Below are 11,897 nucleotides of genomic sequence, written 5' to 3'. Positions count from 1 at the left end.
CAGGCCAGTCTGGAGGGTAGGCCAGTGGGACAGGTCAGGCTGGAGGGTAGGGCGGGGGAGCCAGTGTGTCCCTCGTTTTTCTGATGACTGCCTTGCTGCCCTCCTCAAGGAGGTGACAGCACGGCAGGAGGTGCTGGTCTCCCAGGATGGGAGGAGGAGGCCCCCCGCCACATGACAAAACGTACGTGGGGGGAGGTGGTGAGCTCCTGCGACGCTCCAGCGCATCTGGATCCAGTGTTGCAAGCGCTTCAACGACTTGCAGCACTTTGGCAGGGTGAGGACAATGTTGCATTGGTCACTTAACCCAACAGGTCAGCTTACCCCCTGCTGCCACCATCCCCCCCCACTCCTCCCCCCACCCCCCCCCCCCACCCCCTCCTCCCCCCTCCTACCCTCCTCCTCCCCTCCTCCCCCTCTCCTCACCCCTCCCCCCCTCAAGTCTGAGTGTAGTGACTGCATTGAATCATTGACGGCATGTGTCCTTTGCTGGGTGGGCCAGCAGATATTGCCCATGCTGAGGTCAGCCTGAGAGGGTGGTGAAGAGATGTGTTTTGCCCCCGCAGCATGTGTTACACTGAGTCCTACATGACGGGTTTGGGGGCAACCTGGAGGAGCTGCACCTAGGCACCGTGTTTGAACTGCAGGACATGTCCAAGTCAGGGTGATGACATGCTGGGAGGGGAGCTTCAAGGTGGCAACGAACCATTTGCTGCCCTCTGCGCTCCAAGTGCTTGCGCCTCCTTGCTATGGAAGGATGTACCGTGTGGTGCCTAATGTGATGTAGGCAGCATGTGTCCAAGGTCAGGGGGGAGGGGGGGTGGGGAACTGGCCTTGCATCTTTGTGTGAGTGTTCGGCAGCAGCGGGGTGAGGAGGCACTGGAGCCCTGATATGTCCCACTCTGGTTGGGGTGGGCCGTTCACGAAGAGAGTCCATGTGCAATTTTTACTAATCAATGTTCGTCTCTCATTTTCAGGAGAAGAATGCTCATAACACGACAGAGCGTGTGAGGACTGGTGGTGGCCAGGCGCAGATCGCCATTCTAAGCCGTTTTGAGCAGGAGGCCCTGGATTTGGAGAAGCGCCATGCACCCAGGTCCACTGGTGTCGGTGAGGCTGGGGTGCCACGGATAGATATTTATGCCCAACAGTGAGGTCAGCATTGTTCTCCCAACAGCCATAGCAGTGCTGAATATTGATTGATTTAATTTTGCAACATGGCTTGACCATTGGGTATGGAAGGACGAGCGCATAATGATCTGGGGGACAGGGATGCACTTTGTCATTGTCTCCACACTAACTGATCCATTGTCCTTGTTCTTCCTTTCAGCATCAGCGGAGCAGGGCCGGGAGGAGGAGCAGCAGCTAGATTAATACATCCAGCTCTGATCACCACACATGAGGGAGGATGTGAGAGCCCTGGAGGGGCTGCTGAGGATATTTAGAAGATTAAAGCCTGTGTATTGTCCACACAGACGGTCAGTGAGCTGCTGGACCCTATCCTGTGCTGATTCATTCCTGTCAGATCCTCACACCTTGTTCAAGTCTCACCAGCGTCACACCATCTCTGCCAGGCAGGCACCAGCGCAGATACTAACACCTTGGTGGGAATTCGAACATCGGCTAGTGTCCTGGGGCATAGCGGTGAGGGCATTTCACAGTCGCAGGAGGAGCTGGCAGAGTCAGAGGATGCCGTTGGCGCCAGCAGTCGAACTGCAGGGGACCAGGCACATGCTCAGCCGGTGCCTGATGATGTGTCTCTGGAATCGTCCGCGATGCAGCAGCTGCAGGAAATGCTGCCGGATGTGCGGGAGCATCTGCGGGAGATACATGAGGCTATGCTTGTCATGGCCTCCATGGAGGAGGAGTCTACGTGGACGCTTGCTGAAGCAATGAGCCACATGTCCGAGCGCCATGTGTCCTCCATGGAGAGAGTGGCGACTCTCATGGAGAGGCTCCTCCAGGAGACCAATCAGGGATTCCTGGGGATGCACTCTGACCAGCAAGCCCTCACATCGGCATTGACCTCAGCTGATCAATGCCAGTGTGGGAGATGGTCTGGGCACCAAGTTTCCTAGCTCGGTGCCCATTCATCCACGATAAGTAGGGAGATCCAAGGTGATCTCACGTCAGTGCAGGTCATCTCTGCGGGCACCTCTCAGGGCACTCTGTATGAGGGCGACAGCTCCTCTTCTGTCAGTGACCGCATCATCCGGTGAGGCTGCGACAACTGGGGAGATGCCAGCTGTGGAACTGGCAGCTCCCTACCAGGCGGGGCCAGCACAGGCTCCACGGGCCAGAGAACGACCACCAAGTCATCGAGGCCAACAGGACAGCAGAGTCAGCAGGCTGACTCAGATGCCACTCCCAGCGACGGGGCAGCACCAAGACGTAGCACCCGGAAACGAAAACATAAGGAACCTCAGGCACACCACGGATTTTTCACTGGTGCTTTTGTGTTGGCCCGAGATGAGGCCCTTATGATTTTATTTGATTTGTCTTTTTTTTGTAATAAGTTGCTTTGCTTGACACATTAAATTCAGGTATGTTACCATGGCTGAGGGTGCCTCTTTTCTTCTGTATGTGTATGGTTTCCAAAACTGTAATGAGTGTTTTGTTGGACATTCAGCTTTATTGACAAGGCCCTTAGTTACTGTTGCTAACCTGGCAGAATTTGCATTTAGGTGTCGAGTGTCGAGCCGACAGCCCAGGCTTATCCTGGAGGCCCATCCGTGGTGTGCTAGCTGAAGGTTCGTTGGATTAAAGCCTCCCGGGTGCCCCGCCTCCCTGGAGAATGCTCGGGTCAGTGTCTACCCCTCAGCATTTCCCTGTGCATGCTCATCCTCAGATTGACAGCTGGACTCATCGTGTGCAGCCGCAGCCACTCCATCGACATCTTCATTGTCCACTGCGTCCCCCCTTTCCAGCGCAAGATTGCGGAGAGCGCAGCATGCAACCACTATCAGTGACACACGATCTGGGGGGTACTGGAATGCACCCCCTGAGCGATCCAGGCATCGGAAGCGCATCTTGAGAAGGCCGATGGCTCTCTCCACCACAGCCCTTGTGGAGGCGTGGTTCCTATTGTATTGCTCCTCAGCTTCTGTTCTTGGATGGTGGAGAGGTGTCATGAGCCACCTTGTGAGGGGATAGCCCTTGTCACCCAGCAGCCATCCATCCAGCTGGGCTGGAGCATTGAAGAGCCCCGGCACCTGGGAGTGTTTGAGGATGTAGGCGTCGTGGGAGCTGCCTGGGTACCTTGCACAGACTTGTAGAATCAGCATCCTGTGATCACACACTATCTGCACATTCATGGAGTGGAAGCCCTTCCTGTTGACGAAGGCACCGGGCTCACCTGCTGGTGCCTTGATGGCCACATGTGTACAGTCTATTGCACCCTTGAAGCGGGGGAAGCCAGCAATGGCTGCGAAGCCTCTAGCTCACTGTGTCTGACTTCCCTGGTCCCAGTGGAAGTGGATGAAGGTCAATGCACGCCTGAACAGAGCATCTGTAACCTGCTTGACACAAGTGTGGACAGCTGATTGGGAGACTCTGCAAAGGTCACCCACCTGGAAGGAGCCAGAGGCATAGAAGTTGAGGGCAGCTGTGACCTTTAGAGCCAATGGCATGGGGTGTCCACCCACACAGTTAGGGGAGATCTCAGGGCCAATCATCTGGCAGATATAGTTCACTGTCTCCCTTGAGAGATGGAGCCTCCTTCGGCACTGGACCTCAGACATATTGAGGTAGAAGCTTCGCTGTCTGTATACCCTGGTGGCAGGATAGTGGTGTCTTCTGCGGCTGTTCTGTGGACTACCTCTTGGCCCCGCGCATTTTGTGCCTGTGCCTCTCCTCCCAAAGATGACTCCCCTGGAGGCTGAATGTGCACTCCTGGCCTCCTCCCACTTCTAGCCCTCCCTTCCTTCTCAGAGGAGGCATCTCCAGTGGACAGTTCAGCTCCCAATCCCAGGCTAAGGGAAGGCTTCCTGAAACCTGCAGGCCCAGAAATGATTCCTCACTGCAGAGTGCTGACCTGAAGGTTAAGAGTCCAGACAAAGCAGCTGGTATGCGTTTTGAAGTACTGCAGATCACACAGGCAAGTTTCAATAAATTTCATAAATAAATACTTGACTGAGCACATTCACGACCCCAGTGAGACCTCTTATCCCACCTGTGGATGAGGATAATACAAATGTGTCCTACCCACCTGCCTTTTGCGCCCGAAGATTGCACGGGCGCCGAAAAATCAGCATTGATTGAACACTCAAGGGCCTTAAGTGGCGGCACGCGTCAGACATCATTGTGCGCCCATCCAGCGAAATATCATGATGGCGCGTGGTGACGTTGGGACGCTCGCCCGATGTCACCATGCGTCATTTTACACGTGGACGTGGGGGGCCCGCCCCCACGCGCCAACGGGAAAATTCTGCCCATAGTTACAGCAATGGTGTGCAGATCCGAGTGCAGATCCAGCAGAAACTAAGCCTTCTGCTGGACCAGGGTCTCCGCGGAGGCCGCCACCCCTCCAATGGTGACCTCGATGCACTCATATGCCGGAGCCACGACATCAGACCGGACGTGGATGAGCCCCTCCATCCTTCATTCTAATCTGCTGAAGCCCTCTGACAACCCTGCCTGCTGCTCCCCTCCCTTTGGAGCTCCGACGTTTTGCTGAGGGCCGATTCCAGAGGCTCGGCATCGGACTCCGATTCAGCAGGGGACTGGTCTCCAGCAGTCCTCCGAGTGTCAGAGACCTTGGCTGTCACTACCTCCGCCTGCTGTGGACTTGTTTCTGTGCTGTGCTCACCAGGTGGTGACCCCGACCCTGCTTTAGAACTTGGTCCCACCGAGGTGTATGTCTCTGCGCTGGTGGAGGGTGTGGGTGAGCGCTGTGATCGGTCTTCCTCAGATACTTCTTCAGGATCCGAGGTGTCCTGGAGGGTGGGGCTGATATGCTAGTTGGTGCCCTCCCTCCACCTTTTCTTGCTGGTTGCTGGAATAGGGAACAAAGATAATTAGATTATTGGCTGGACAGTCACCTACATTATAAGTCACTCACAATCATTGTCCACATGTGGCTGAGGTCTACTGCTCAGACCCTCACTGGCTTGTTGGGAGATGCCAATCTTGCCTTCTGGGCAAGAATGGTCTCTGTCCTCTCCAGCCAGTTCTGCTTCCCATATGGGGTGAGTGGCCTCAACTCCGGCATTCCCCCTCCTGTCTGAGATCTCTCCCTCTTGTTGTGGGCGATCTTGTCCTGCTTAAAGACAGATGAATAGACTGTGAGCACCACAAATGAAAGAGCAGATCAGAAGCATGTACGCCTGCTGCATGTGCTGAGTGCTCCCCAGTAAGGGCTGGAGATGCCACTTGGGCAGGATGTTAACGGAGATGGTGATGTTCATGTGTCTGTCAGGCAATGAGTGCAGGTGTCCCTTCTGCTGGTAGTGTATGAGATCCCTGTGGACTGTAACCCTTAGACTGCCTGAAGCCCTTATGAGAGTGTGAGTTTGGAGTGACGAGAAGGTTGACTTATCCGGGTGGAGTGGATGAGATCATTTACGCTGTTCCTGCACTGTAAGGCAGTCCTCTTCTGGGGTCCACATGCGCTGACCTCCCTGGCGACCTCCTCCCACGCCAGCATGGTCAGGTAGGCGGACCTCCTGATGCCATCTCGCACTTAAGGCAGAATTGTCCGGTCCCATTGGTGGCGGGCATCTTGGCAGGTTGGTGAGGCAATTCAGCGTGAGGGGCAGAAATCGGTTTCACGCCAGCGAGAAATCAGGGCGGGATCATCCGATGGTGTCCGCCGTGGCTGAGCACGAATCCTGCTGGAGGCCGCCGTGAACCTGATTTGCATCCCGGTTTACCGCTGCACGCACAGGAAACATGCAGGACCAGAACACGCCTGGGCAAGCGTGACGTACCGAAGTCAGGACTCACGTTTAGGGTCTTTCTCAGATTGTGGTCATCTGAGGAGCAGAAGATGCTGGAGCCCTACAGCTACCGGACCCCGGAGGAACATGGGCATGGCATGCTGGGTGGGTTCTCATAGACGTGGCTACGCTGCGAAGCAGCTCACGGAAGGTGGGAGGTCTCCGTTAATGCTCCGGGTCTACTTCAGAACATCATAGTCTTGGCCATGGCATGCTACGGGTGATCGACGAAGGTGGGGGAGAGGAAGATCCATCTGTGAGCGGGAGAGGAAGGTGTATCAGGGGTGGGGTGGGTGAGGTTAGGAGGGGGGAGGTGAATGAAGGTCTTGGGGGGGGTGAGGTTGGGAAGGGGGGGGGATAAAGGTGTCAGGCGGGCTGATGTTGCGGGGGGGGCCAACAAAAGTGTGGGGGATGAGAGTTGGGAGGAGGGTGAGGTTGGAGGTTGTGGAAGGGTCCCGGGTGGGTGGGGGGGGGGGGGGGGGGGGGGGGGGTGGTGAGTTGGGAGCAAAGAGGCAGGAGGATGTAATGGGAGAGTATGCTGCATGTGAGAAGGTAGGTGTAAGTTGGGGAGGAAGGCATAAGGGAGGGATTTCGGAAGGGCGGGGGGAGGAGGGTGTCCGAGGGGAGGAGGTAGTTCACAGGAGGGACGTTGTGCGGGGGGGGGAGAAGGGAATAAAGGTGGAGGAGTAAGTGGGGGATGTCCAGCTGAACGTGCAAGGGAGGGGTCTGTGGAGTCAATGACTGCCTCCTGGGGAACGAACTGAGGGTGGTCATGGCAGGAGAGTGGTGAGTGTGAGAGGCGGCAGAGGGAGCCGGTGATCAGTAACAGTGGAAGGGACGGTGAGAGTGGTTGGTGGGGACGCGGAGGCAGGCACAGACCCTGGGGGTGGGAAGGAGGAGGTCGGGGAGGTCAATGTGGATGGGGTTGGGATTTTCAGGAAGGTAGGGAATGTTCACCTGGACCTCCTGGAATGACAAGGGTTTGAGTTGGTAGGTGACAGTGGGGAGGTGGAAGATGATGCTGACAGTGATGGAGGAAAGGACATGGGTGACTGGGGGAAGGGTAAGGACGGGGTAGCAAATGATAAACTTGACAACTACCATTTCGTAGAAATGGAAAGTGAGAGCAGCTTCATGCTGGACAGGCACAGGGTGCTGCATGGGAGTGCGATCAGTGGGTGGGTGGAGATGCAGCTCAGCTCAGATGAAAGAGAACCGCAGCAGGCAACATTGCAAATGTTCGGGACAGTGAGATAACAGTGCTTGCATGAGGCTCCGAAAGGCCCTGCCACACACACACGCTTCTCCCTCCAAAATCACTTCAACTGCGTGCTAGTGACGTTGGTGGGGGGAGGTGCGGGAATGCAGGGGGAAGACTCGCAAAGTCTATCGATGAAGCTGAAATGGAGAGTGTAAGTGCAAAGGGTGCTGGATGAGTTGGCATTAGTCGGCATGGGGGCTATAAGGGGCCATGGGAATGGGTGGGAGGTATGGGTTAGCATGGAGGGTGTAAGGGACCATTGGGGGTGAGTGGAGGGCATGTGCTAGCACGATGTTGGCATGGATGGAGTACATGGAGTAGGTTGGGAGTGAGGGAGTGAAAACTAGAGCGCCTAATATTTAACAAAATTACTGGGTCAAAGTCCCAGAGAACTGCGGCGAGCCTTTTAAACAGCCCACCTCTGCACCTCCTGTGACTGCGTCCTACCTGCGTCCGGGGGCAGCGGGCCCGACTCCATGTTAATTATGGCCCCTCCCTCCGCCAGAATGTAGATCCCACCATTCAGAGGTGTTTCTCCCAAGGCAGGTGTGGCGAGCTGGGAAATTTCCTGACTCGCGCTACCTGACTCAGGAGCGAAAATCTGGGCCTCAGACTACTGAGACTTCCAGAACTACCACTGCTGCTATCTGACATCAAAGGCAACCTGTTCATTCAACTATTGTCAAAACTCGACACTGCAGTTCCCACTCTCACCCCCATTTCCAGTTACCTGCTGAGACCGACCAATGCATTTTCACATAGCTATTTGTAGGACATTATTGTGTACAAATTGGCTGCTGTGTTTCCCACAACAGTGAATACATTTCAAAAGCGATGAAGCCTATGCTTCATTGGCTATAAAGTGCTTTGAGATGTCTGGTGGTCATGAAAAGTACTATATAAATGCAGGTCTCTCTTTTCTTTAAAAAGATATAGTAAACACATAAATTATACACGGGATAGATTCATCTACCCTTTTGGCACTTAAAATTTAAAATATTCTGTCAAAATAAGTTTGTGAAAGTCTACTTGTCAGCAGTTGGAGCTCCCTTTCCAAAGGTAACTATTCTGAACATGTTTTTGAATTTATACCATAAGACCACAAGCAACACAGCCTGACCAGCTGTAAAAACACAAGCCTTGTATCACTGTTTGGTTTATCTCAACACTTTTCCTACTCATTTTAAACCTTGGCATTGTCCTAAACTATGAACCTAAACCCAGATTTCTCAATAAAAATAAGTACCTGTGCTACGAACTATCTGCAGCCACTAGACCACAGCAACAGTGTCTCAGTTTCGAATAAGCATGTTAAAAATTCCTGACAAGCTTCTAATTTTTAGGTGCGGTCCACCTTACTTTCAAGGTGATGCCACAGAGGAGGAAGGGAAGTATTTTACGGCAGCATATCAATTGGATGCAAACCTTGTTTAATACAGAAACCAAGGGTGGGATTTTCCCCTCACTCCACTAAGTGCAGCGGCGAGTGTGAAAGACGGTGTTTTACCCACGGGCGCAATGGCGGGTTTGCACGCTGTACTGTCCACTTCCCACCATGTTAATTATGCACGCACGGGGAAAAGGCCAGACCATGGGCAGGTAGCCTCTGATTCACCAGCCCTGCTGTGAGCTCACTGCTTCCTCACCCTGGGCGCCATATTTAAACATGAAAAACAGCTTTTTTAATGTCTGCAGCCCAGGACTGCTCCACGGAAGACATGGCTCCCAAAGGGAAGAAACATGCTGCTCCGAAATTCAGCGATGTCTCACTGGAACGCCTGCTGGATGCAGTCGAGGCCCGTCGTGATGTCCTTTACCTCCATGATGGCTGGAGGAGGTTCATGAACCTCACCACTCCAGCTTGGCAGGCGGTGGCAGCGTTGGTCAGTGCCAACACAGCACAGAAGAAGTCAGCCACCCGGTGCAGAAAAAGGATGAATGATCTCATCCATGCCACCAGGGTAAGTCAATCATTTCATTACTCTCAACTCACACACTTACAAGCCCAGACATTCACTGGTACCTCACTCACTGCCAGCTTAAGGGACATCATCACACACTCTCTCACACACACCCTCACATCTCCATCTGACATCACCTTCTCTGGAGCTTGTGTCCTCATCCCATCCATGGCTCCACTCACCAACCACACATGCCAGGCATCCTCATCATTTGGGTAAAAGCAAAATACTGTGGATGCTGGAAACCTGAAACAAAAACAGAAAGTGCTGGCAAAACTCAGCAGGTCTGACAGCATCTGTGGAGAGAAAAATGGAGCTAAAAGTCTTTTAGCTCTGAAGAAGTCATATGGACTCGAAACATTAACTCGGTTTTTCTCTCCACAGATGCTGTTAGACCTGCTGAGTTTTTCCAGCACTTTCTGTTTTTGATCCTTATCATGTGACCTGGCATACATCCTGCTCACACTCTATGTCTTTCTGCAGGACAAGCTCACTTACAACTGCAGGGAGAGGTCCCAGACCAGGGGCAGAATGCTGGAACTCAAGGTCCTCATTGGCTTCAAGAACAGAGTCATTGAGCCCAGAGAGGACGTGGACCATGCCTGCGGTGACGGTGAGGTCCACGGCAAACACCCATGTGAGATCTTGCAACAGATCATCCCTCAGACAACCATATTGTGAGTGCTTCGTTCTGTTCTGGAGTTGCCTGCCATGCACGAATCATCCCTACTTTCTTTCATAGGCACCTCTGCCAAGTGTCTGAGGCCCTCAATCAGCCAGGCCCTTAGCTCAAGCCCCAACAACACCTCAGATGAGGAACCCGAGGACAGCAGTGTTGAACACAGGTCATGGTGCTCAACCACACCCTCCAGCAATGCAGAGACACACACCTCACTGGCACCTAGTTCTAGTGCAGCCTCAGGGTCACAACCTGGTGAGCACAGCATACAATCTGGCCCACAGCAGGCAGAGGCAGGGACATCCGAGGCTGTCGGCAGTCAGAGGACTCTTTGAGGTCAGGAATCTGCGGAGTCCGAGTCAGGTGATAAGCCTCCTGACTTGGTCTTAAATCAGCTGGTGGAGCTGCAGCGACAATCGCGGGAACATCAGGAAGAGATGTCAGCTGCATTCCTCAGATTACAACAAACGATGGAGAAGTCTGTCCGCCTTCAGTCTGAGGTGATAGCGCCAGCACGCTAATGAACAAAAATCAACACTGGCAGGATAGAGGCCGCCATGGAGACCTTGATCCAGGAGCAGAACTCCATCGCTGTAGCCATTGGTGGCATCCATCAGTGGCTATGCGAAGGGGGGCAGGGCACCTAGATCTCACCCCAGTTGTCCCTTCTCCTTAAGGAGTCAGCCAGGGGCCTTCAGGCACCCAAAGGGATGAGGACCAGCAGATGGACACCCTTGGGCCATCCATTCAGGTGACTCCAGGAGTGCCCAACTGATCCCAATCCCCTCTTCCTGTGACCCCATCACCTCCAGCTCCATAGACCAAGGAGCATCCATTTGCCCCAAAGCAGGCTGGGGCCCTCCAGATCTCAGCGCTCCAGAAGACACCTGCCAAAGTCATCATAGACGTAGTAGTCATCACAGTACCTCCACCTCTGCTGTGGATGGCGGGGAAGCACCTAGATGTAGCAGCAGGGTTAGGAAGATCAAGAAAATTTTAGCGCACAATGGTGGCATGGCTGTTCACAACGTGTACATAATGTTCACAAGTATAAATAGAACCGCCCCCATTTCACATCTCCTCTTGTGTATGCCTCCTTTTTATGATGAGCTGTGTTGCTGACAATCAGGTGTGATATCACTTATCCCCCGACTTATCGCAGATGTCGCTCTCATGGGCCTCTCGTCTATGTAGTGTGCTTCCATATCACCATAGTGTGTGCCCCTTTTCCAGATCATTCTCGACATCAGTGATGCCTTGACCTTAGTGTTAAGTGTGCTTGTGGAAGGAACCTTGTTCACATGCTTTGCAGGGTCATGTTTATTCTTGGCTGCGTAAGATTGAGGCAGAGGTGTTCTCCTATCTCATCTGCATTGTTGAAAGGTGAAGGTGTAGTGTACAAGGAGAGATGTGTTTACACATGGAGTAGGGTTATATATTGTGCAACTCCATGTGCTCTCTGTCATCCCACAGGGTTTTCATGCTATGAATCCAAACTCAGAGCTCGTGTACGCTCCTGTCTGCCAACTGCGTTTCTGACTTTCCGAGTGTACATCTGCTAAACTCACCAATAAGTGGGAGCACCTTGTACCTCAAGGTGCCGAAGCTCTGCCCCTCTCAGCCACATTATTGCCCTGGTGCTCAAACCTACAACTTTGAGCATTTCTCAACCTATAATTGTCTGGATTGTGGCCACAAGGCTCTCGTCACAATGTTGATGCAGCGCCGGGCGTCCCATCACCTAAACACTCGCTGAGGTAAGTGATGCTAATTGCAAATGGTGATATTTGGCGATCAGTAGAGCCTTCGAGCATGCTCTGGAAGCACACATCATAGCTTTAGACAATGTTGAGGGGAGCAATGGGATAGGAGCGAGGATGTACTGAAGCCGAAGTCTGCTTTTTATTAGCAACGAAATGTGACCAGGAGGGCTTCATGGTGTCTGACAATTTTGGAGTTTGCAAAGGCCAGGGCTGACTATGAGGGCACAATGTGTGTCTTAAAGAGGAGACATTTAATGTCTGGCATGTAAATGGTCAAACGTCGTCATCATCAAATGGTCC

Source organism: Cetorhinus maximus, chromosome 19, assembly GCF_964194155.1.
Source record: "Cetorhinus maximus chromosome 19, sCetMax3.hap1.1, whole genome shotgun sequence".
NCBI lineage: Eukaryota > Metazoa > Chordata > Chondrichthyes > Lamniformes > Cetorhinidae > Cetorhinus > Cetorhinus maximus.
Note: the sequence above shows the minus strand (reverse complement) of the source record.